This window comes from Humulus lupulus, chromosome 2 (genome assembly GCF_963169125.1).
Source record: "Humulus lupulus chromosome 2, drHumLupu1.1, whole genome shotgun sequence".
NCBI lineage: Eukaryota > Viridiplantae > Streptophyta > Magnoliopsida > Rosales > Cannabaceae > Humulus > Humulus lupulus.
The window spans coordinates 74,255,906-74,282,492 of NC_084794.1; positions in this window are offsets into that span (position 1 = coordinate 74,255,906).

Genomic DNA, 26,587 nt, shown 5'->3' on the forward strand with positions numbered 1-26,587 from the left:
GAGCCAGTTGATGGTAAAAATATATAGTCTGGGTTGGAGCTAGTGCAATGGTAATGTAGTACGAGTTGGAGCCAAGACATTAATGGTTGAACCTGGTTGAGGCTTGGATCCCTTGCTGTTAATCTATTGATTAGTTATGATATGTGTTATATATATCTTGAATGTTTTGGGAATTTTCCGAGTGCAAGATATTATGATATGTGTTATATATCTTGAATGTTCTAGGCATTTTCTGAGTGCAGGTTATTGTGATATTTGTGAACTTGGTTATTAGGAACAACCAAAGTATTTATTTTGGATATGGTTATATATCTTAAATTTATGAGGTTTTCTGAGTGCAAGTCGTTATGATATGTATGAAAATTGGTTGTTGGGTGCAACCAAAGTGCTTGATTTTGTGTTATGATTATTACTTGTGAAATTGTATGATAGGGTTGGAACTTATCCAATACCCTAGTAACCAGTAGCTATATCTACCTTCGGTCGAATCGTTACTGGTTTTAGTATACTTGTGTGAAAGGCTATTCTTACTAAGCGTTGTCACTTACCTAGTTGTTCATGTTGTAGGTAAGTGCAAAGTCAAAGTGGATTAGTGACAGCTGTAAATACGGGCTGGGCTTTCTAGCATGGAACGAAACTGGCACGAGCCTGGGAGGCATGAGCACGACACGACATGAAAAAATATGGGCTTGGGCCAAGCACGACACGAATTGAAAATTGGCACGACACAACACAACACGACATGGGCCTGAGCACGGACGACACGACAAGCCCGAAGGCACGACACGAAAGCACGAACAAACTAGCCCAAAAACACGACACAATAAAAAGCCTGATATTTTTACATTAATAATGATAATAAATTTTTATTTTTCATTTATTTATAAATTAAAATGATAATAAAAGTCTATTATTTTTCTCAATGTTTATCATTTTATTAATTTATTTTAAGATTTGTGAGTTAAATTTTTTAGGATTTATTAGTAGGTATTCAAATTCTAATAATTATCTTTGATATAATTTTGTATAAAGTATTGTTAAAAATTATATAAAAATATCTTAAACTATAATTTAAACAAAGAAATGTATTTGGATTGGTGGTGAGTAAATTGATTGTCAAAGAGTAGGTGAAGGGTTCAATTCCCCATCCTCACATTTTATTGGCAATAATAAAATGGGCATAAAAGTGGGCCTGAATTTGGGCCCAAATAAGGAAAGTGGGCCGACTTGATTTGGACCCGACACAGCACGAGCACGACACGACATGAGCTGGGCCTATGGGCCGTGCTGGGCTTACTCTTTCAAATATGGGTTGGCCTGGCTGACCCAAATTATTTGGAGGCATGAAAATGTGGGTTGTGCCGGGCCGGGCCGACCCACATTTACAACTCTATGTACATGTGGCCTGACCCGGGGAGGTTTTTGATGGATCACCATTTTGAAAAGAAAAAGTTGAAAGCTTGTTATTACTTTTGGGATAATTACTTGACTATAACTCTGTGGAGGAGTATTAGTATTTCTGTTTGCTAAACTTAAAGTGTGCGCACACGACCTTTTCAAAAGTTTTATTTATATGGATTTTCGGTATGATGAATTAAAGTGAATGTTTTAAATTTTCGCATGATTTTTGGTCTTGTATGTTTTGGGTTGTTACATACATGACTACTAAGATGAAGAATGGTGTTTCTGTGCATGAACATGTCTTGAGCATGATCAACGTGATGCAGAAATACATGGGGCCATCATTGATGAGCGTACACAAGTAAGCATCATATTTGAATCACTTACTCTTGCTTTCTCTGCATTCATAACCAACTATATTATGAATAAGTTGGAATTCAACATGACTCGGCTGTTGAATGAACTGTAGACATTTAAGTCTCTTAAAAAACCATAACTTAAGAGGCTGAGGCAAATGTGACAGAGGAGAAACCTTCAGCCTCTGAGGATAAAACCAAGAAGAGGAAGAAGAACAATGACAAGAACAAAAGTAATGTCAAGAATTCCAAGAAAGGCAAGAAGACACCAAAAGCCAAGGAGAACAAGAATGAAAATAACTCCAAAAAGAAGGAACAAAATGGGAAAGTGTTTCCACTGTGGAGTTGAAGGTCACTGGAAGAGAAACTGTAAAATGTGTCTTGTTGAGCTAAGAAAGAAAGGTAAATCTGATTTACTTGTACTTGAAGCTTGTATAGTGGAAGACGATATGTCATCCTGACTTTTAGATTCTGGAGCAACTAACCATGTTTGTTCTTCTATATAGATACTTGAGTCATCAAGGGAACTCGCTGATGGCAAGGTGACTATCGAGTTGGAATGGAGTACTCATTTCAGCAAGAGCAAAGGGAACAATCTGTTTATTTTTTGGGAACAATTATCTTATTTTGAATAATGTTTATTTTATTCATGGATTTTGTAGAAACTTATTTTCTTTATCTATGTTGCATGAACAATCTTTTGATATTTCTTCTAATAATAATGTGATTGTTATTTCGAATAATGGTTTCAAAATTTGTGAAGCGGAACAAACAATAAGACTATAAATGCTCAAGCCAAATGAACGAACGCTAAATAACTCGGAATCATTTAAAGTAGCTAAACCTGAAGGAAACAAAAGACAAAAGATTTCAAATGAGGATGACACATATCTTTGGCATCTTAGACTTGATCATATAGGACTAGACAAGATAAACCAGTTAATAAAAGATGGACAGTTGAGTGAACTAAGAGTTAGAACTCTTCCAGTTTGTGAGTCTTGTCTAGAATCCAAAATGACTAAACGTCCTTTCTCAGCGAAAGGCAATAGAGCGAAGTAGCCTTTAGGGCTTGTACACAACGATGTCTATGGTGCAATCAGCATACAAGCTAAAGCTGAAAATAAGTACTTCATCACCTTCATTGAAGATCACTCAAGATATGGTCATACTTACCTAATGCTTAGGAAGTCTGAAACCTTTGGTAAGTTTCAAGACTTGAAAGCTGAGACTGAGAAGCAGTTAGGTAAGACTCTTAAAACACTTCAATCAGATCGAGGTGGTGAATATTTGGATTTAGAATTCAAAGATTTTTTGTTGGAGCATGGTATTCTATTTCAACTCACAACACCTGGAATGCCACAACAAAATGGTGTTGCAGAAAAAAGAAACAGAACCTTGTTGGACATGGTCAGGTCTATGTTAAGTTATATTCTTGGAATCCAAATCCTATGGGATAGGAATAATAAGCTCTTGGCACTTTCTCAGGCTAATTATATAGATAAGGTGCTTTAAAGGTTCTCTATGGAGAATTCCAGTAAAGAACAATTACCGACCAGACATTGAATTACTCTTTCCAAAGATCAATGTCCAAAGACACCTCAAGAGGAAGAGGACATGAGAAAGTATCCCTATGCATCAACAGTTGGGAGTCTAATGTATGCTATGTTGTGTACTAGGCCCGACATATGGTATGCAGTGGGGATTGTAAGTCATTACCAAAAAAATCCTAGTTTGAAACACTAGATTGCAATAAAGCACATTCTCAATTATCTTAGGAGAACGAGAGATTATATGCTTGTATATTCAGGGGGTGAGCTAAAGCCTACTAGATATACTGGTTCTGATTTCCAATCAGACAAAGACAGTCGTAAGTCGACGTCTGGGTAAGTGTTCACTCTTCGTGGAGGAGCTATATTCTGGATAAGTATTAAACAATCTAGTATTTTAGATTCAACCATGGAAGCCGAATATATAGCAGCTTGTGAAGCAGCTAAGGAAGTAGTCTGGCTTAGAAAGTTCTACACTGATTTGGAAGTAATTCTAGATATGGAGAGTCCACTAATTCTGTACTGTGACAACAATGGAGACGTAGCTAACTCTAAGGAACCCAGAAGCCACAAGAGAGAAAAACATATAGAAAGGAAATATCATCTGGTTAGAGATATTGTGCATCGATGTGACGTGACTGTTATGAAGATAGCATCAGAATAGAACCTGGCGGACCCGTTTAACAAGACACTTCCTGCAAAGACATTTATGGGTCATGTATGCAACATGGGACTAAGGGAGATGCCTCACATGCTTTGAGGACAAGTGAGAGATTTTTAAGATTTATGCCTTAAAAGCATGTAAATACTTTTTGTTGATTTAAATAAAAGTACAATTTTATTATATTTGAATGTTATAATTATTGTTTGTATAATTTATAAAAATATCAAGAAAATTGCATATTCATTTATGAGGATATGATCTTGTATTAGTACAAGAGAATTAAGATTGTATACAATGAATAAAATAGTCAGTGACATATTAAAGTAAGGAATCTTTAATGAAAATTGACTAGAACAGTTTACTATGCATACGGGATGCAAGAAATCTATATTAAGATTACTAATGTGGATAGACATCTTGGTAAATGTACTGTATATAATAGAGATTATATTTGACAGGACCGATATGAATTAACCATCTTTATAAAATTACCGTTTTCCAGAAAGATTTAATTCTTATCATAATAGATGATCATTTGTAGATCAATCTAAATCTTGAGTAGTCATGAACTCCTGTTTTTGGTTATTGGATCTTTTTATTCAATCGTTAAGGTTTCTTAGTATAATGAGACTAGTGACTTTTATTTTGGAGATTCAATATCATGAATGGTTGAGAACATGATTTAAAATATTGGAATCCATACTTTCCTAACAGATTGAATATTGGTTCCCTCAAGGGTTAATTCTATAACCGAATAGTTATTGAGCTCAAATCTATAATTTGATTATAGATTAATTGTTTGCTAGTGAATTATTGGTACTTAAGGAACAAAAGGTAATTAGAAGGGTAAAACAGTAATTTTGACCAACTCTAATTTACGAACCAATAAATGGAGGACAAAACTACATTTATTAATTATATCGATGGACTACAAAGAATGCAATTGAAGAATAATAAGAGTGCAGTTCCATATTTATGGTAGATTAATCATGGAATTAATAAATAAGAATATTAGATTGAAGAGTTTGATTAATAATATGGTTTAATGGAGCTTTGTATTATAGGTCCATGGTCCTCAGGTCACCTCTTTCCTCAACTGTCAAGGGTAAGGATGTCATAATGAAGATTTGTAGATAGAAGGACGAAATTGCAAATAAATTAATATTTCAGGGCAAGAAAATAATTATGTAATAATTATGGGCAATTGGTTAATTGTGAATTAATTAGTTATTTAACTAAATAGTTTTTATTTTGAAAAACTTTATGTTAAAATAAATATTAATGATGTTTAGATTAATATAGTGAGAGTTTAATTATTATCTTATTATAAGATATTTATTTATTTAAAATTGATACATTAAGATAAAATTAATTTTTAATTAATTGATATTTATTTTTGGATAAATATATTATCTTAAATATTAATTAAACAAACAAATGAGAAAATTAGGGAGAGTCACTTAGTGGCGCCACTTTTAGGCATATCCTATCTCTCAGAATTGAATTTTGAATTTCATATTAATTTGTTTATTAAATTATATTTAATTATTCTTTTTAAATTAAATAATTAAATTAGATGTAACTCATCGGTTTTATTTAAATAAAATAAAGATTAATCGAATTAGTTAATTATCTTTATAAACATGAAGGGAAGCGATATTTTTCATAAGTATAAGAAGTTGTTAATTTTGACTGTCACACACTCTCTAAGAAAAGAAACAACAAATTTTCCTAAACATGAAATTCTAGAAATTTCTATAGCTTCTCTCTTCTCATTCATCACTAGATCGCATGTGTTGAGTACACCTAGAATGTCTAAATCCACCTTTGAATCCTATGTGCCCACATACGTCCTTGTGTGTTTAAGGATTGGCTTAGAAGGATATGGTGTAAGTTTTCAGAAAGAATAGGAAGATTGTTGATTTATATGAAAAGATTCAAGGACAGTTGATAGGCTACTAGAGGCTGATAGATGGTTGATATATGTATGATATTGGCTGATATTAATAATTTTTTTAAAAGATCCTATTCCGTTGTGTATTCTTATTTTTCTCATTTAATGTCAATAGTTTTGTGAATGTCAACAGCCCTACAAGAAAGAACACTATTAGTGGGTAGCCACGAGTGGCCAACTTTCCATAAAAAGTGTTTACTTTTACGGGATATTTTCAACTTTCACACAAAATTCCACCAAGACACGGTTCTCGACATATTCTATGCTTCAACATCATTCAAACTCATGGAAAATTTATATTCACTCTTGACATTATACGCCCCATTGTTGGAGTAATGCCACATTATCTTATCTTTCAAGCTCACATCCCCACAAGGGATTTGGATGATTAAGCCAACATCTTCCTTAATAAAATTTCTCTTAATAAACTCCTCACCCCATTGCCCATTATTTAATTTCAGATCCACCACATATAAATTAAGGGGTAGATGGGGTATGTCAAACACTTTAAAGCTCACATGTCTTGGAATCCAAGGGTTTTCAAGGACCCGAATATTATTCCCATCTCCAACTCTCCATCTATACCCCTTAAAAACTAGATCTTTACCCCACATCAAAAGCTTCCAAACCCCTGATGCATTAGAGCTGAACTTAGCCATCAATGAAAGAAGTATTGGTGAAATAACAATCCTTTAAAATCTGACTACAAAGAAAAAGGGGGTTCCTCAGAATTCTCCACACTTTCTTGGCTAATAAAGCCTAGTAAAATTCTTCCAAATTTTTGAAGCAAAAGCCACCTTTCTCCTTGGGTAAGCAGAGTTTATTCCACTTACACCAATGTATTTTGATTTTTTGATTTGAGAATCCCCACCATAATCTCGTTACCAAACTTTGAACTCTCTGAATAATGTCTTTTGGTAGTTCAAAGAAACTGTACGAAGGGATCGCCTGAATGGTCGCTTTAATAAGGACTTCTTTACTAGTCGAGGAGAAAACGGGTGGTTTTCCAACCTTTCAACTTATGCACACCCCATCTTTGATAGATTGAACACATCTTTCTTAGTGTGCCCCATAGTTGATGGGAGGCCCAAATATTTTCCAAAATTATCAACCACTTGGACTCCCACCAAACTAGCTAGCTTGCTCCTCTCATTTCTCTCCACCATCTTCCCAAAGCACATTTTAGACTTATGAAAATTAACAAGTTGGCATGAGGCGTTAGAATACTTCTCAAGAATCTCTTTAAAGTAGGCATACTCTTCATCCTTAGCTTCGAAGAAAATAAGGCTATCATCTGCAAAGAACATGTGAGAAACCTCTAAACCAAATCGCCCAAATCTTAACCCATTCAACCTACCCTCCTCCTCCGCCTTAAGAATGTACGAAGATAAGGCCTCAACACAGAAGAGAAATAAGAAGAGGGATAAAGGGTCCTCCTTTCTATGTCCCCATTGTGGGGTTATGTTTCCTTTAACCTCTCCATTCACAAGAAAAGAATATATGATAGTTATTACTCAATGCATAACCTTTTCCACCCACTCTATTTTATACCCAAGCTTCAACATAACAACCTCAAGGAATCCCCACTCAACTCTATCATAAGCCTTAGCCATAAAGCTTAAAAGTCACCTTGGAACCATTTCTAAACCTGTTGTTTTCCATGCATTGAATTCCCTCAAACCCAACGATGACACTATCTTGGATCAACCATTCCCCAACAAAAGCACTCAAATTTTCAAAAATAACCTCATCCAAGGAGAGTCTATGCATTTTAGCAATACACTTAGTTACAATCTAATATATCACATTGCACAAGTTAATAGGTCTAAAATTCTCCATTTTTTTGGTTTGTCAATTTTGGGAATGAAGGCAATAAGAATGTCGTTCAAGCAAGTTAGAGGATCCTTATTATTGAGGATCTTAAGGCAGACTGTAACTATCTCATTACTAAGTGTTGGCTTTTGGTAGAAGAGAGCTGGTAAGCCATCAGTCCTAGGTGCTTTAGTAGGATTCATTTCCTTCACCGCAGTAATTGTTGGGAATTTAAGGCTCATAAAAATATATGTCAACAATGACTAAATAAATTAATTTAATAATACAAATCCTAGAGATTAATGAAGAACCATATTCATAGTATATAAAAAATCTTGACAATTAAAGAAATTTATTCAAAGTTTGAAGACAAATCTTAATAATTAAAGAATAATTGAGAAAATTAAAGATAAAAGATAGAATGATCATAACATAATTTTATCACATGAAATCATCAATATTATGATGAATAAACACAAAATGAGAGATGAAAACATAATTAATTAATCAAAACACAAAATTAGGGTTAGAAAGATAAAACCTTATAAGTAGATACCTAAAGCCTGACATGAATGATCTTCATTGTCCAAAATCTCTATTCCAAGTCTTCCCAAAGTTGTTTGAAGCTTCTAGTTGGTGGAATGAGAAGTGAGATTTAACAAGCCTTGAAACTCATGCAAGTCAAGCAATGCTTGATGAGTTTCTTTGAGAAACTAAATGTTCTTAGGGAGCTAGAGATAGAGAGACATGTTAGAGAGAGAGAGAGATATAGAGAAAGACATAAGATATTGTGACATCGCTCAACTCTATTCTCTTGTAAAGTTTATACTCAGATGATAATTATTAGAAAATACCATAATTGTAAAAAAATTCAGTGGGGCCTAAACAAAACTTGCAATATGAGTCCATTTGTTTAGAATAAAAATATAATGTGTTTTATGCAATTTAAAAGTAAAAGTTTAAAGTCCCACTGTAAACATAATCGAAAACATAAATAACTCCATAAAATGTTATTGGTGTTAACTAGATCGTTTAATCGCTCACGGACAACCCGTGGCATACATGCTCAGATCTTAGAACGCCTAACATCATAATTTGTGCCATACAGGAAACCTAACACCTACCTAAAAGGGGGAAAGTAAGGGGTGAGCTAAAAGCCTAGTAAGGAAGTACAAACAAGATACAACAATTCATATAAGCACAATACAAGTCTATTTTCATCATAACATAAGCTCACGACATATCATATCATCATCATAGCATAATAAAGCACTTTATCTGGATATTTCATCATAACAAATAAAGAAAACAAGTTCTATGAGGCAATCGGTAAAGCATAAACCAGTAAATCCTCCTATGTGAGGTACTCAGGAGCTCTGGTCCAAGAATAACGTCAGCGCATCCGCCCTATGAGTTATGTCATACCTTAGTAACTCATTTGTTGTGTTGCATTCAACACTCTAATAACCTCCACTTTTCATACAACATACAAGCACATATACAAGCAGATCATCTCATAACATTACATCTTATACAGTCAATATAATCTCATAGAAATTTTAGCTAACTTCCTTACCTCGAGTCCAAGCAAAATAAGGTGTGGGGTACTTCACAATGAGCTTAGAATCACAATCAAACACTTGTCTCAATATCAAGTAAGACTAAGCATACTAAACAAACATACCCCATGTGTGCATGTGCCCTAACATGTGGCACAAATTGCACCACAACCATTGACATACAATGATTTCACATAAAAGAATAATACCAATTCTACTAACTGATTCTTCATAGTTACAAAATAGGAATCATACCTTTGATTAATTGACATACATTTGAACATAAAAATAAACTTGCATGTAACATGCACACATGAGATTGTTCTTAAAATTAACGTTGAAGTTGGTAAATTCTACTTGTTCATTTTATCGTTGTTTTCTTGAAAATTCAGCAAAAGTTAGTTTACCAATTTGTAACATTATCCTATTACCTCCTTAGGTCATGGGGTTTTATTCTAGATTTTATTTCATAAGGTTATTTATTTAATTAGCTCTTAAGTCAATTTTTAAAAAAAAAAAGATCCCAATTATTATTTTAAATAAGGATAAAATATGATAACTTTTTTATTTCTTACAAAATAATTCATTTAATATAATTAAATAGTTTTAAAAAATACACTTACTCACTTAAAGTTGCTAAATAAATAAATAATTGAACCTTTTAACTATTTAAGAACTTAAGGTGACCATATTTTACATCTAAGTCATAAATTTTAAAATGAGTTGGAAAATCCAAACTATACTTCCATTTACATGAATAAAATTTATTAGTCCCATTTTAAAATAACTTTTACTTAATTAATTATTTTACAAATGAAAACCACATTAATATAAATGAGAAAAAAATACATATTTAAAGTGTGAAAAAATTATATTTTCATGTATAAAATCTAAGGCATAAATTATTAAAACATATATTTTATATCTTTTACTTAAAAGAGACTTTTTCCATGAAACAAAAAATTTCAGCAAGCATAATATCACATAAATTTTAAGGCATGAGCTTTCCAAAATATATTTTTGTTATCTTTTTAATTAAAGGCAATTTACTACAATACTAAGAAAAAAATTCAGAAAGCAATAATATACTCAACTTCACAATTTAACAATTATTCTCATCACCCAAAAATAAAAATAATAATAAGAACAAGAACCAAAACACTACTCCAAATTCTAAAACTAAGCCTAGGTCGAATATATTATCAAAATATTATAAAAATTACAACTAAACCATGCTTGTCTTACACAATAAAATACCTCAAATAATAATGCTTAAAAATGATAAAACAAATATTAAAATAAAAGAGAATCCTAAGCCTAACACAACACATAAGGCCGAAACCCACATAGTATCATTTTAGTGTCAATTTTGCATTCTTTTATTATCACAACACCAAGAATGTTTTTCTATCAGCCCTCTACCTGAAAATTACAATAAGAATTTTTAATAGACCTTTAACAAAATCATATACCAATATTAAGCCAAAACTCAAACCCCAAATTCTTTAAAATCCATATGATCCCAAAACAAAAATACAACATTAAATAATACTAACATGCTTTCTAAGAGCAAGATAAACCCAAGATTCAACAACAACATAAATGACCATTTCCTTAGCCGAAACCCATAGGCAATTGGAACCCCAAATAAATCCTTCAAACTCATGACAACATTCTTAGCTTACTTCTAAATAGATATCACCATCAATTAAATCAAGGATTCTCATTATCAAATCATCAATCATTAAACCAAAACAACAACTCACCAAACATAATCATATATTGACCAAACATCAAATATTACAAAGCCACAGCCAAGAATCAAATCTTCCAGAAAACATAGATTGAGAGAAAATCCATTACCTTCCTTGATAGAGTTAAATGACCCAAACAAAATCTACTCTATGCTACACCTTTAGGGATTTCGAATCCACCACAAGAAAAGGAGAATGAAAAAAAATGAACACTTAAAATTGAGAAGAACCACTCAGAGAGAATCAAAACCAAGAACATATCAAACATACCTAGCAAAATCTCGAACCCTAGCCTTCCCAAATGGTTGAGAGAGTTTCCTTTCTTTCCTTTTATCTCTACAAAGCCTAACCCTAAGAGGAAATCTCCTCATTCAAAACCATATCTTCCCCCTTGATCCTTTCTCCAAAATTCAAGAGATGGAGCACAAAAAGGGAAACTAAATCTCTTGCCTTGACCAACCCCCCTTCTCTCCCTCTCTTCCCCTACCACTCGGCCATGTGAGGCCAACTCACACACCCAAATTTCAACTCTCACTTACCCAAAAGGACCAAAGTCACTAATGACACAAAGGCTCTTACCCCTATTTATCTTAATTTGATTTAAATCCATAAATAAATGGAAAATAATTTCCTTCTCTACCTCACGCCACCTCCTCTCTCTCTCCTCTGGGTTTCCATTTCTTTCTCTTGCGTGAACACAAATCTTCTAGAGTCTTCCTTCCTAGTTTCTCCCATTTTACTTTTTTTTTCTTAATTAATATAATAAATAAATAAAAGGAGCATAAAACATACTATGCATTGAAACTAATGCATACTCACCATGCATTCCATGCACAAGCACACACATAAGTGCTCAACTCCACTTCTACTACTCATGCACCTAAATGCATATAATTAAATCTGAAGCAAATTCACAAATAAAGCAACTCAATAAAAAAAATAAAAAAAATTAATTCACATATTTTCTACCAAACAATTCAAATAATAATATTAAAATCATAACACTTAACAATTACCAATTAAATTAATATAAACAACAATTAAAAAAATATTGGTGCGCTATAGAGAGTGTTAAAAAGCGTGATTAAGACTTTACAACTCTAAAGGACCCCTCTTATAGTGTAGGCACTGTCATTAAGCTAAGCAAATAGGATTAGACCACTTAAATGTTGGGTTTTATGCCCTTATAAAACTATATTTCTTATATAACTCATTTGATTATCAAGAAAGAAGTAGAAATCAATTTTTTTTTTTACTATCAATTGCATTGATTGCTTATTTTATTACATGATTAATTGCTCAATGCAAACATTTATAAAATCTCGAACATATAGACAGTTACACTTACAGTGACTAGGTCACAGTGGATTATAAATGTAATTATATTTTCAACATAATTAGTCCTAAGATTAAATCAATGCACATGATTTTCACTGATTTGTTAATCTATGATAAGTTCTACTTACACAACGGTGTGATGTCTTATCCAAGACATTGACCAAGTAGATAAGATCGAATGTATTTTGTTACAATGGACTAGGACCGACACTGATTATCGATATATAAGTAAGTATCATTAATATCAAATCTAATAAGTATCACAATGTTGACCATAGGCATGAAATCTATCATAGATGTAAATCCTATAATTGGAATTTTTATAGAAATATCTTTTTCTAAAAGATAAATTAGTTGTTTCCCTTTATTATAATTTTCGGAAATTCACTTTCCCATTTTGTGAATTTTGGATAATTATGAGCTTCCTTATTTAGCTTATATTGTCCCAATTTGTTTATAAAGGGAAGATTTATATTGCAAATATTCAGTACTTACCAAAAGTTGTTTCTGGTTTATTTGCTTATATATTTTCGTGCAGCTCAAGAATTAAAAACAGGAAACTGGTTCCTTAATGTCATTAATTGTTGTTTCCTTTTCGAGCTTGTTTTTGATCCGACACAGGTCTGAGCTGTCCCCACCAAAATCGTATCTGTCGGATCAGCATCTTCTAAAAAAGGCAACTCTTCATCAATCAAGAATATCTTCAATTATTCTTGCCTTTATTAGAAGAATTCTTTCTCAGCCTTTATGAGCACGAAAAAGGACTCTATAAATAGGGCTCTAAAGGTAGTGAGAAAAGTGAACTCTTTTGTGCATTATTCGTGAGCATTATTGTAATATTTGTGAGAGTTCCTCTTTGTATTCAAGATCATAAGTATTCACGTGATCTTGTAGAAATATGTTTGTTTAGTTTTTAGTGGTGAGTTTATACCATGTTCATGAGTGAATACGCATTGTAATTTGAACACAACGTTTATAGTCTTCGGGAGAAGATTTTTTACAAGCCTTGCGTCGGAAGGATGCAAGTACTCGCTGGCCATTGAAGGGAGTTCAAGTGGTTGAGCGTTTCAATCAAAATCAGATTAGTGAAGAGAAGTACAACAAAGTTGTGGAAAATCTCAAGAGGGAGTCTTGTTTTGTTTAAGTCAATATTTTGTACTTATGATTCTTTATTAATTGGTTTTATTCTCTAGGTGTGGCCCCAAGGAGTATGTTATCCGAAAGGGTTTCTGAACCTTGTAAAAATTCGTTGTTTTCTTTATTGTTTTGCACTGTCTTTTTATTGTGTTCAGTTTCTGTCGTGACAAGTTTGGAGTCTGTCCCGACAAAACTGCTATTTGTGTAAACAGTTAATTACCATTCCGCACTTTAATTAATTCACATGGTTTAATTAATTTGGTAATTACTAAAAACGAAATTTCAATAGATATGAATCTAATCAATATTTTGGTGGTTTAATAGTATAATTGAATGAGAGTATCTATCATAGATATGAAATCTATAGCTTCTATATATGAAATGAAAAGATTATTTTCTTAATAGCTTAGTTCAAGTGGTTAAATGATTGAGATCTCATTTATGTGATTAATTTCACACATTTATCATTTAAAAGGAACTTACGACGAGTTAAGGATAAAATACCAATGAGGGGTAAAATGGTAATTTGTACCTAGCTAATTAGTAAATCATCGATAAAGAATTGACAAACACTAATGGTTATAACAATGGATAATGTATGTATAGTTTGATAAATACGTTCTTTGAATTCACGAGTTCAATTTCGAGTCTATAGTGGAGTCACGAGGAATTAATAAGTTTCGATATAATTTATATTATAAATAAACTCATGGAAATTTATTAAAGCTTGTGTTCATTGATCCATGGTCCTCGAGTTGTCTCTAATTAACTTAGACCTAATATTCTCAATAAGTTGATTTAATTATCAATGGTAAAAATCAAGTTGAATAGGTCAATGAGAATAAATAATGTGACAATTATTTATTGATATTTACATGAAGTAAGAATTTGGGATAAAAGAGAGATTTTATAATATTATGGGCATGTATATTGATATTGACAAATTGGTGCTAATATTAAATTAGGGTTCAAATTATAAATAGCTAATTTGAATAAAAATTTAATTATTTATTTAATCAATTAATTATAAAAAATAAATTAAAGTTTGAGTTCAAATTCAAAAGTTAATTTTTGTTTTAATTAATTTAATTAAATAATTGATAACTAGAGTTAAATAAATTATCACTATGGTTAAGTGTATCAGGCAATGCCCTCGATAATGCCTACATAAAAGAAGTGATAGATGAGTGTTAAGTGAATGTTTTTGATCTCTTGGTAAGTGAATCAGAAAAACAAAAACCTAAACACTCTGTCCCCTGTTTTTGGCAGCCCATCTTTTCTGAAAAAAAATCTGCTGTCCCCAATTTCCTATCCCCTTCATGTCCCACCAATTATTTTAAGACACCTCATTAATTTATAGTGTTAGGATAGTTGGGGAGAGAGAAATATGTAAATAAATTTAAATATATGTTAAATAAATGAATGAGGTGTCTTAAAATAATTGGTGGGACATGGAGGAGATAGGAAATTGGGGACAGCAGATTTTTTTTCATCTTTTCTTCTCCTTCATCTAGAGAATCGCTAAATATTTATTGTTGTATGTTTTGCATGTTTATGATTTTATTTGTGTTTGTTGACGCCGTTTTTCGTCAACAGTGAAAGAAAAGCACGTAAACAATTACTAGTAATGGCCAATTAAAATAAGACAATATAAAGCACGATTTTTTACGTGGTTCAACAGTTGAATCTGCCTAGTCCACGAGTCTCTGTTATTAAACTCAAGATTATCTTTGAAAATTCTTAAGCATGAATTCTACAGAGTTTTCTCTCCAGGTTCAGAATTTTGGTCCTTTACAATGGTGCACGACTTCTCTATTTATAGAGAAGGATGCAGAATACTATCCCACATATTTTGGGTAGTTACTCTTTTTAGTGTAAATAAAATAAATGGCTTTAAATGCCTGCGATCCGATATAAAAGGAAACGTCCCCTGAAGACCAGGGGGCATATAACTAATCGAATAATATCCCATGATTTTATGAGATTTACAATAATAAGTGCAAAACACGCCCCTTATAAACAACTCTTATAGATATTCAAAGTCATTATCATATATCTCCAAGGCCTTAATCTCCCAGGTTTCTCCTCAACTTTTGAGTTAATGACATCTCCCGAGGTCACATGGCTTCGAGGTCGCACGCGTGTCAGGCTCGACACCCTTGGTTCGAAGTCTTCTCTGAGGATAGATGCGTCTCGGGAGCTATCCTTCGAGATCGTGAATATTTCGAGGCCACCGCATTCGAGGTCGTCTCAGTCTTGCAGGCTTGATATTTAGTCCTGGAGCATACTTCAAACTTTACGAGTCCATTCGTTGCGAATCCAACTTTCGAGGTCACATTTAACATAGCTCGAAATATGGGTATAACATCTTGCCCCCTCAAAAGTTTTTGTTCGAATCCTAAGAGAAGGAACTTTTAAACTACTTTCTTCGGGAACCGTACCGTCATACACTTTGAAAATGGACACGCGTCAGCTGGGTATTGCTCATTTTTGGAACTTGAGTACCTTGGGAACATGCCCACGATCATCCGTCTGCCACCTTTTCGGCGCCATCTTGTCATTGACCCCTGACCGTTGGATTTTATGAGGATCCTAGCCAATGGCCCAGATCAATCCTCTTTATCACTTTTCTTCCTTTATATGTTCAAGGCCTTCTTCTTCCTCTCATTTTACACGCATCAGAAACAAAGAAAAGGAAAAGACGAAACCAGAGGCCATCTCAGAGAATTTTTCTTCTCGCGCATGTTCTCTCAGCCGAAAAAACAAAGAACCCCCGGTTTGTTCAAGCCCGTGAGCTCATATTTGCAGCCTCTCCTTCAGTCAACGATCTCTCTGCAATCGCCATTATTGTGTAAGTGTGCAATTTTTATTTTCCCTTTTGCCAGTTTCTGTCCATAGTGTTCTTGTTATTTCTGGGAATGCGCTGATATATTTCCTTAGTATTATATGCTAGGAAATTTTTGATCAATAGGCTTCTACATTTTCGTTCCCATATTAGGTGTTGAATCTATGGTTTCAAATCCAATTTTTGTGTAGAACGAACCTAAACATGGTTTCTTCATTTTTGGGTTTTCAAAACTTAAAAAACGTATCTTGCACACCAAGATATTTGGGTACACAATATTGGTTTTTAAAGAATGCACGATACCCCACGCTACCTTTTCTGAATAACCGCCACCTTTTTTCCCTGATACTTCGGGATTTTCAAAAAGTTATGTCCACTCTCCTCCTTTTTCCCGTAGAATACACGTTCTGACTTTTTTATTGGGTTTTAGTATCGAGCTCGTTTTGTTCCTAAACTCTGAGCTCGCTCTATCGAACTCAAAATTCTTGCATGCATGGCCCTCACCATTTTTTCTTTCTCGCTAGATGTCACAGAATCTGGAAAAACGGTGGGGGTCGTTGCTGGCAATCCCTTACTCGCCAAAAACCCCGAGCCCGGAGTCGCTGTTCACTCGGAATCAACACCGGATTCGGGAGTGCGAGCTTGCGCGCGAGCAGGAGGATATTTGAGCTCATTACCGCCGCCAAATAGACGAGGTCATAGAGGGGAAGAGGAGAACTCTTCGGGAGGCCCTTTATCCAGAATCCAATTTAGGGCCTAGGCCGATTCCCCTCGACCCTGCACTAAAGGTCACTGTCGCATTCAATCTAGGAGCACTTCAATTTTCACTAATGGGGGAACCTTCTTCCTCACAGCCGAGGAAAGAAATGTCTGAGGCCGAGCACTATTGGAGCTCGATTACCTCGACTAGTCAGATAAATGACATCTTGGCCCTCCATGGCCTTAGCTTGTCAGGTTCTTTGAAGTGTCGAGCTCCAACCGACCATGAACGAAGCTGTTCCGCCCCTGGGGGCCGCGACGCCAAGCTGAAATACGCGACATGGAGCCAGGAACCCATGAGGGCGGGGGCACTGTTGCCTTTGAAGTCTTTTTTCAAGGACTTCATGGATTTCATTGGGTTGGCTCCATTCCAGCTCAACACCAATTCTTACAGGGTGTTGTCTGCCCTGAGGTCGCTATACCACAAGCTGACGTGGGAAGGGCCTTCGCCTCAAGAGATTTTATATCTCTTTTGTCTGAAAAGCAACCCCTCCCGAGCTCGGGGAGGAGATGGCTTTTATTATCTTTCGAGCTATCCCAAAGAGAAGAAGGTCTTTGAAGATCTTCCCAATCATCCACCTGATTTCAAAAAGGCCTTCTTCTGGACAGACGGTCTGTCCCCGTCTCGACACTACTCGTTCAGGCGGATTCGTAAGTATTCCAGTTTTCTTTATCGTTGTGCTCGGGATTTTAGCTGTTAGATCCGTACTTAGTTGAAATATGTCTTGTCTTTCAGCCAATCTTCAACGTCCCACTCCTGACGAGACAATGAAGGGACATAAGGAGACCCTGCTCCAACTCCCTCATGGTAGGAGGTCTCTCCTGTACCTTTTACATGAGGATAAGCTCCGAAAATGCGGACTTTTGGGGGAGGGCCAGTCTACATCTGACTGGTCCAATAAAAAGTATGAACACTGGGAGCAGGTGCCTCTGCCCACAAGCGTCCTTCCTCCGAGGAAAGAGGTGAGGCCCTCACTTCCAGTTCGCATAAGGAGTCCGCCGTCGGGGAACGAGGCTAATGACGAAGCCTCGAGCTCATACTCGGATGAAGGTAAAGCCCTCCATACTTCGAGAATGTGGTCCCCCACCTTACTAAGGCATAAGCCCAATAGGTTAGTCTCATGCCCACATGATAGATACCACTTCTACATATGGAGTTGGGTAGACGACTGTGTTCATAGGTTTGATAGTGGGCTCGGGAAGTATGACACCATGTATACTTCAGACGAGGTGTGGAATGGGATAGCTGTCCAATACGGGACCAACGATTATAGGGACCTTTTGAGGTTATCACCCACCTATAGGGAAGGTACTCCCCCTGCTTCTTTTGAAGATGGGGGAATTTCATGGTCCCCGAGCTCTAGTTCGGGGAAGAGTTCCAGTTAGGTCTTTTCTTCACTTGGTTTTTTTTTAATCTTCCAAGCTTATCATTATTATGTCTAACTCTGATTGGAACTGTGCAGGTGCCATGGAGTCTGACCTTGACAATATCATCGAGAGCGGTGGTGCCAAAAGGACCAAGCGTCCCAGGGCACCATCGTGAAGGATGGACCGGCACGCCAAGGTTCCCAAAAGGACCGAGAAGACACCTCCTCCCCCAGCTCCTCCTGTTACCAGCTCCATCACGGCACCGTCTTCGCAGGTCGGTGCCGCAGCTGTGGTATCGACTTCGGAGATCGATGCCGCTAACACGACCGAGCCCCAACTTCCTGCAGTGGTTCGATCGACACTCGGTCCACCTTCTAGGAAGCCTTCTACTTCTCGAGCTCAAAAGCTGTCAATTTCCACTTCTATGGACGCATATGTGGTTGACAATGCCGCTGGGTCTCATGGATCTATGCTGGTCTCGGATGTTTTGTCCTGGATCGGCCAGACCTTTGGCAGTCTCGAAGCTCCCCAATGGCAATGCTTGAACGACACCCAAGACTGCACTGTCCTTTATGAGAAGAGTATCGAGCTCGCCGCTGTAGTAAGTGTCCTACAGTCTTACTTCTTGGTTATACACACACTGACCTAGAGCTAATGATAGTTTCTTCCTTTGCCAGTCTCTTGCCTTTACTGCCCAGCTCAACTATAAGTTGAACCACGAGATCCACTCGAGCAAGTCTCATGTTCAGGAGGCGAAGGATCTCCACCTCAAAGCAAGCGATGATCTGAAGGCAGCCAATGCAAAGCTGGATCTAGGAGCTAAGGAACGTGAGGGCATGGCCTCCGAGCTTGGGAAGCTGAAAGCCAAGCTCGAGGAACTTGAGAAGGAGAATTCCGAGCTCGCAGATCTTAAGAAGGAGGTCACTCGGCTCCAGGAGGCCAAAAAGAAGCTTGAAGATGAAAAGGCCGCCACCTTTGTGTAGAGTCCAAGAACTTTACTTAGCTAATTATTTAGTAGTATTATAGTATGTATAGTATTATCTTTGTTACTGTGGATTTTTGGTTCAGACCGGGAATTATTTGGACACTCATAGTAGTACTTGTAGATTTTCTAAGTTTAACCTATAGTTTAAGAATATTAATTTTAACCTATGGTTTGATTAATATGACTGATATTGATGATGATATTTATTATATTATAAGGTTTAGATAAACCCAATAAGATAGTAACACTTGTCTTATGTATGATTATTAAGGAATTATTATTTTAATGATAAAATAAGAGAAATATAAGACTTAGTATTCACCAAAATCTGATAGGAGCATGATAATTGTCACAATTTTATTTATTTGTGAATTAGGTTGTAAATAGATTTTTCGTAACTTTAGGGTACTGTAACTTCCGACCTGTTTTTGACCTAGTTATATTAGGAATTTCGAAAAATAGTATTTCTTAAACGTTGTAGATAATTTAATGGGCTTTCTAACGGTATAAATAGAGTCCAAATCGGAGTTCTACAGCGTCAGATATGTTGATTTTACTGAAGGGGAGTTTAGAGTTACGAGATTTAGGGAGTTAGAAGTTAGGATTCTATTTGTTTTTATTATTTTAAAAATCAAGCTTTGAATCCTTAAATCTCTCTGAAAAATTTGAACAATTCCTAAGCCTTTAGCTAAAGGATATTCAAATATTTTCAATTAAATTTATTATTTTTATTCAAAGCTAAAAAGAATATTTTTATTCCTAGAACTCTATAAATAGGACCTAGTACCCAGCCATTATTCACCTTTTACTCTAAGTTCAGAGGCTGCAAGATTGCTAGGAGAGTGTGAGAGTTAAACACCTGGGTTGGGGAATCATAAGCTTGATCATCATAAGCTTATCAAACACTTTGGGAAGTAAGGTTTTATGGTATTTCGGTTTGAGGTGTAGATTGGTCTTACAAGTCTTTGAGGTAAACCCGAAACTCTATTTCATTTGTTTCATGTTATTTTCTTTCTCAAAGCCTTCTACTCAGTCCCCTAACCTCATTCTTATTTTGGTTAGGGAATCCAAGTTCTTAAGCACATAAGTTGTGGTAAGCATATTTCTCAATGGTTTAGTCTTCCTATTCATTTTCATTTCTTCTTCTTAAGACTCACTCTTTCTCATATGGTTTAGGAGTGTTCCAAAAGTCCTAACTCAGTCCATCATATCCCGGTAACTTTGGTAAGGAAAATAGGATAGAATCTATATGTGTATTGCTTATGTTATCTTATGTGTTATGTTATGAAATATGATATGTTATGAATATGTTATGAATGTGTATGTTTGTAGGCTTGGGCTTATGCCCTATTTGACTAACAAGACCCCAAAAAGATTATGGGCATATGCCTACTTAGCTAGTAGGACCCCACTAATCTCATGGGCATAAGCTTGTTTAGTCTATGGGACCCCAAGTAATAATGACCATTATAATAAGTGTATGTATTAAGTGTTATGATATGTCTTTACGGTTATTATGAAATTTATGTTTATGACTATGTGTTAGATTTTCCTTGCTGGGCATTAGGCTCATTCCTTTTTGTTTTATGTGCAGGAAAATAGCTTTAGAGGCGGTAAGATTCGTGACACTTAGAGGATGTGTATCGATGGTGAATGGAGTCAAGGGGCCGAGCGTTATTCGATTCGAGGATGTAGTCTCATTTTACCTCTTTATGGTTTTATATGTATTTTCCGCATTTCTTATGTAATTCTTTTCATTTAAATCATGTTTTTGTTTTTAAAGACAATGGGATCCCATATCCTTCTTAGTATTCTATTTTGTAAGTAACTCTTATTTTCACAAGTTACTCAATAAAATTATGGTATTTCCGCAAAATTGTAAGTTTTATGTATAGTTTCGTTAATGGTCCAAATAGTCTAGAGTAGTGGGTCATTACACTTTGACATCATGGAGGATGAAAAAGCTCGTCTCCTTGCTGAGTACAAAGAGAAGAAGGATTAGGCGGTTGACTCGGCCATGTATCGAATGTGGGCCAACAACGAAGATCTGGATACCAGCTTCTTAGGTCCTCACGAGGCGACACTTCTCGACAGGTGGAATGCTCGGCTCGAGAAGGAAGAGGCTGCTCGGCTCGAGAAGGAAGAGGCTGCTCGGGAGACCGTTTCGGAGGGAGCCCAGGAGGATAGTCATGATATTCGTCCTGAGGAGTCCGGTGCTGCTGATACTGAGAAGGCCAAGGAGAATCCTCCTTCTTAAATCTGATCTCGGGGAAATCAATTATTGGGGCTACGTCCCCTTATTTTTGTAATTATTTTAATTTATGCCCACAGGGCTGATACAATTTCTCTTATGATTTACATTTCTCTGCTTGAAATATTTTGCACATTTAACATTGATGAATCATTTATGTTTATTTATTCATACAAACATAGTGTGGATTTAGGCTCGAAACTCGATGCATTCATGCATAGTTTGTTCAAATTATCCGCTCCCGACCTCGTTATTCATCAAAGTCGGATGTTACTTTAACCATGAACCCGAAAGTACTTATATGGTATGTAATGTGAATGGGTTGGTTATATTTTTTTTGCTTAGTTACTTTTCCTCGTCCTCGGTTTTTACTCCAAGGTTAAGAGTTTGAAACTATTTTTCTTTAAGATATTCCAGCCTCGATCTCGACCTATCCTGAAGTAGGTTTAGGCTCCTACTTATTGTCGATTAGTTTTTTGGCTGGTTTGCTCCAAACCTGTTAGGTTTGCACATCTGGTTAACTCCAAACGTTTTCTGCTTTTGATAATACGGTTATGTCCGAACTATCTAAGCTCGCGTATCTGGTTATATCCAAATACTATATGTTTTTGATAATTCGGTTACGTCCGAACTATCTAAGCTCGCGTATCTGGTTATATCCATATACTTTATGTTTTTGATAATTCGGTTATGTCCGAACTATCTAAGCTCGCGTATCTGGTTATATCCAAATACTTTATATTTTATATTTTTTAAGCTGATGGTATATACACCAATGATGCCCCCTTAATATCCTATGAGTGTGACCATAGGTTATTAAATTAAGAGAGATTGTAAAAATAAAAAATAAAAAGAGATAATATATCGAACGAAATAAATCTTTATTTGATTGAATTCAAAAAGCAAACAAACTAATACAGATAGAAACCCATGGTTATAGGCAACACTTTTCCTATACTACTGATAGTAAGGTCTAAGGTGTTCGCCATTCCATGCTCATGGTACCAGGCTTGCGTCCAATCTCGCAAGTTTGTACACACCGAGACGGATGATTGACTCTATCTGGTATGGTCCTTCCCAATTCGGCCTGAGCACCCCAGCTGCTGGATCTCGCGTTGCCAAGAATACGCGTCTTAACACCAGATCTCCCACTCTGAACTTTCGATCTTGAACCCTCTTGTTGAAATACCTAGTAGTTCGTTGCTGGTAAGCAGCGTTTCTCAGCTGAGCCTCTTCTCTCTTTTCTTCAATCAAGTCTAAGGTTTCCTCAAGCTGAGTGTGGTTTGAACTTTGATTGTAAATCTGAGTTCGGATCGTTGGGATTTCGACCTCGATGGGCAACATTGCCTCGCAGCCGTATGCTAGAGAGAACGGGGTATGCCCTGTTGATGTTCGAGCTGTGGTCCTATATCCCCAAAGGACTTGGGGCAATTCTTCGGGCCACCGTCCCTTTGCTTCCTCCAACTTTTTCTTCAGAGAACTTTTGAGAGTTTTGTTTACAGCCTCAACCTGACCATTCGCTTGAGGGTGGGCTACTGATGAAAAACTATTTATTATGCCGTTCTTTTCACAAAAGTTGGTGAACAAGTCACAATCGAACTGGGTTCCATTGTCGGATACGATCTTCCTTGGTACCCCATATCGGCACACGATACTTTTTACCACGAAATCAAGGATCTTTTTTGAAGTTATAGTCACCAACGGTTCAGCCTTCGTCCACTTTGTGAAGTAATCCACGGCGACCACAACATATTTTACTCCACCCTTGCCGGTCGGGAGAGAGCCTATGAGGTCGATGCCCCATACCGCGAAAGGCCATGGGGAAGTCAACATGGTCAGCTCGGATGGTGGAGCTCGGGGTATCGTGGTGAATCTCTAGCATTTGTCGCATTTCTTCACATACTCGAAAGAATCCGTTTTGATGGTTGGCCAGAAATATCCTTGGCGTATGATCTTCTTGGACAGGCTATGCCCCCCGGTATGATCTCCGCAAAATCCTTCATGAATTTCTTCAATGATCTTCTTAGCTTCGGGAGGGGTTACGCACCTATGTAATGACATGGAATATCCCCTTCTGTATAGCTTTCCGTCCAAAATGGTGTAACGGGGAAGTTGATCATCAACTTTCGAGCCTGGTTCCGATCTTTTGGGAGGACTCCATTTTCGAGATAATCAACTATTGGGGTCATCCAGGTCGGCTCTGTTTCGATCATACACACATCTTCCTCTTCTGGCTCGTTAATGCTAGGTGCTGATAGGTGTTCTATGGGTACAACATTCAGCTCCTCATTTTCAGTGGATGTGGCGAGTCGAGCTAAGGCATCTGCATTTGAGTTTCGCTCTCGGGGAACCTGTTCGATTGCGTAAAACTCAAAATACTCCAATGCGGATTTTGCTTTCTCCAGATAAGCTGCCATCCTTGTGCCACGAGCCTGGTATTCTCCTAGGATTTGATTAACCACGAGCTGGGAGTCATTGTAGCAATGTATAGCTCTAGCTTTGAGCTCCTTTGCTATACGAAGTCCCGCGAGTAAAGCCTCGTATTCGGCCTCATTATTGGACGCTTTAAAGCCAAATCTTAAGGCAGAATGAAATCTGCTCCCTACGGGGGTAACCAAAATGACCCCTGCCCTCGCTCCATTTTCATTTGATGAGCCATCGACGTAAAGTTTCCACAGCTCGTGGGCCGTGGTTATTACCTCGTCGTCGGCTATTCCAGTACATTCCACTATAAAGTCCACCAATGCCTGTGCCTTAATGGTCGTTCTTGGGTGGTAGGTGATCTCGAACTGTCCAAGCTCAACAGCCCATTTAAGAAGTCGACCTGAAGCTTCTGGTTTAGACAAGACTTGCCTAAGCGGTTGGTCAGTCAGCACATGGATGGGATGCACCTGAAAGTAGGGGCGGAGTTTACGAGATAAATGAATTAAACTGAGCACGAGTTTCTCCATCAATGGGTATCTTGACTCTGCCCCCAGTAATCTTTTACTGATGTAGTAAACGGGTCTTTGCACCTTCTCTACTTCTCGAACGAGCACCGCGCTTATCGCGTGTTCGGTGGTTGAAAGGTATAGGTACAGTATTTCTCCCATTTCAGGTTTCGACAGGATGGGTGGTTCTGCAAGGTGCTTTTTGAGCTCCTGAAAAGACAGCTCGCATTCCTCTGTCCATTCAAATTTCTTACCTCCCCTTAATAATTTAAAAAATGGAAGACCACGGTCCGTAGATTTCGAGATGAATCTGCTTAGGGCTGCCATCCTGCCAGTCAAGCTTTGGACATCTTTGTGCCTCTGAGGTGAGGGCATGTCAATCAGGGCCTTGATCTTGTCGAGGTTAGCCTCGATTCCACGAGAGTTTACAATAAAGCCCAGAAATTTTCCTGAAGACACCCCAAAAGTGCACTTCTGAGGATTTAGCTTCATGTTATACTTCCTGAGCACGCCGAAGCACTCTTCGAGGTCATCAACATGGTTCTTGTTGAGTTGAGACTTGAAAAGCATGTCATCAACATAAACCTCCATGTTGTTCCCTATTTGTTCTGAAAACATCATGTTTACGAGCCGCTGGTATGTGGCTCCAGCATCCTTCAGCCCGAATGGCATGACATTATAGCAGTATAGCCCTTTATCCGTGATGAAGCTCGTATGTTCTTGGTCAGGGGCATGCATGGGAATCTGGTTATATCCAGAATAAGCATCCATGAACGACATCAGGCCATGCCCCGCCGTGGCATCCACGAGCTGGTCAATCCTTGGTAACGGAAAACAGTCTTTTGGGCAAGCTTTGTTGAGGTCTAAGTAATCAATACAGGTTCACCACGTCCCATTGGGATTTGGGACCAACACCGGATTGGCTAACCAGTCAGGGTAAAAGGCATCCCTAATGAATCGGTTTGCCTTTACTCTGTCAACCTCCTCCTTCAGTGCTTTCTTTCTGTCTTCGTCCAGCTGTCTTCGCTTTTGTTGCTTCGGGGGAAAGCTTTTGTCTATGTTCAGTGCGTGGCTTGCTACATTCGGGCTTATCCCCACCATGTCTGAGTGTGACCATGCGAAGACATCCTGGTTTTTCTTCAAAAAGCAAATTAATTGATATTTTGCCTCGTCTTGGAGGTGTTTACCGACCTTCACCTTCTTCGAGGGATCAGCTTCCTCGAGCTGAATTTCTTCGAGCTCCTCTAAAGGTTCGAGGTCAACTTTCTCCTCAATCCTTGGATCAATCTCTTCATCAATCTCTTCGTCAATCTCTAAGACCATTCCGTCTTTGTTTTGTACGATGACAAGTGCTTGTGCGCTCGTCTGTTTCTTTCCTCTCAAGGAGATTCTGTAGCATTCCCTCCCTGCTAATTGGTCTCCTTTCAATGTCCCGACTCCGCTAGGGGTTGGGAACTTAAGGGCCAGATGCCTTACTGATGAAACTGCCCCCAACCCGACCAGGGCGGGTCTCCCGAGCAGCACATTGTAGGCTGATGGTAAGTCTACTACCACGAACTCCATCATCTAGGTTGCCGAGACTAGGTAATCTCCCAAGGTCACGGGGAGCTCGATGGATCCCATGCAGGCAGTTCCTTTTCCTGAAAAGCCATACAAAGTAGTTGCACACGCTTTCAGGTCGCGAAGGGAGAGTCCCATCTTCTCGAGGGTTGCTTTGTAAAGAATGTTGACTGAGCTCCCATTATCTATGAGAACTCGGTGGACCCTTTTGTTGGCCAGCTGAAGTGTAATGAACAGCGGATCGTGGTGAGGAAACTGGACATGGGATGCGTCTTCCTCGGTGAAGGTTATTGGTTGTGTCTCAATCCTCTGGCTTTTTGGAGCCCTAGGTTCGGGTTCATAAGGAGACCCGTCCCCAGTCTTCAGC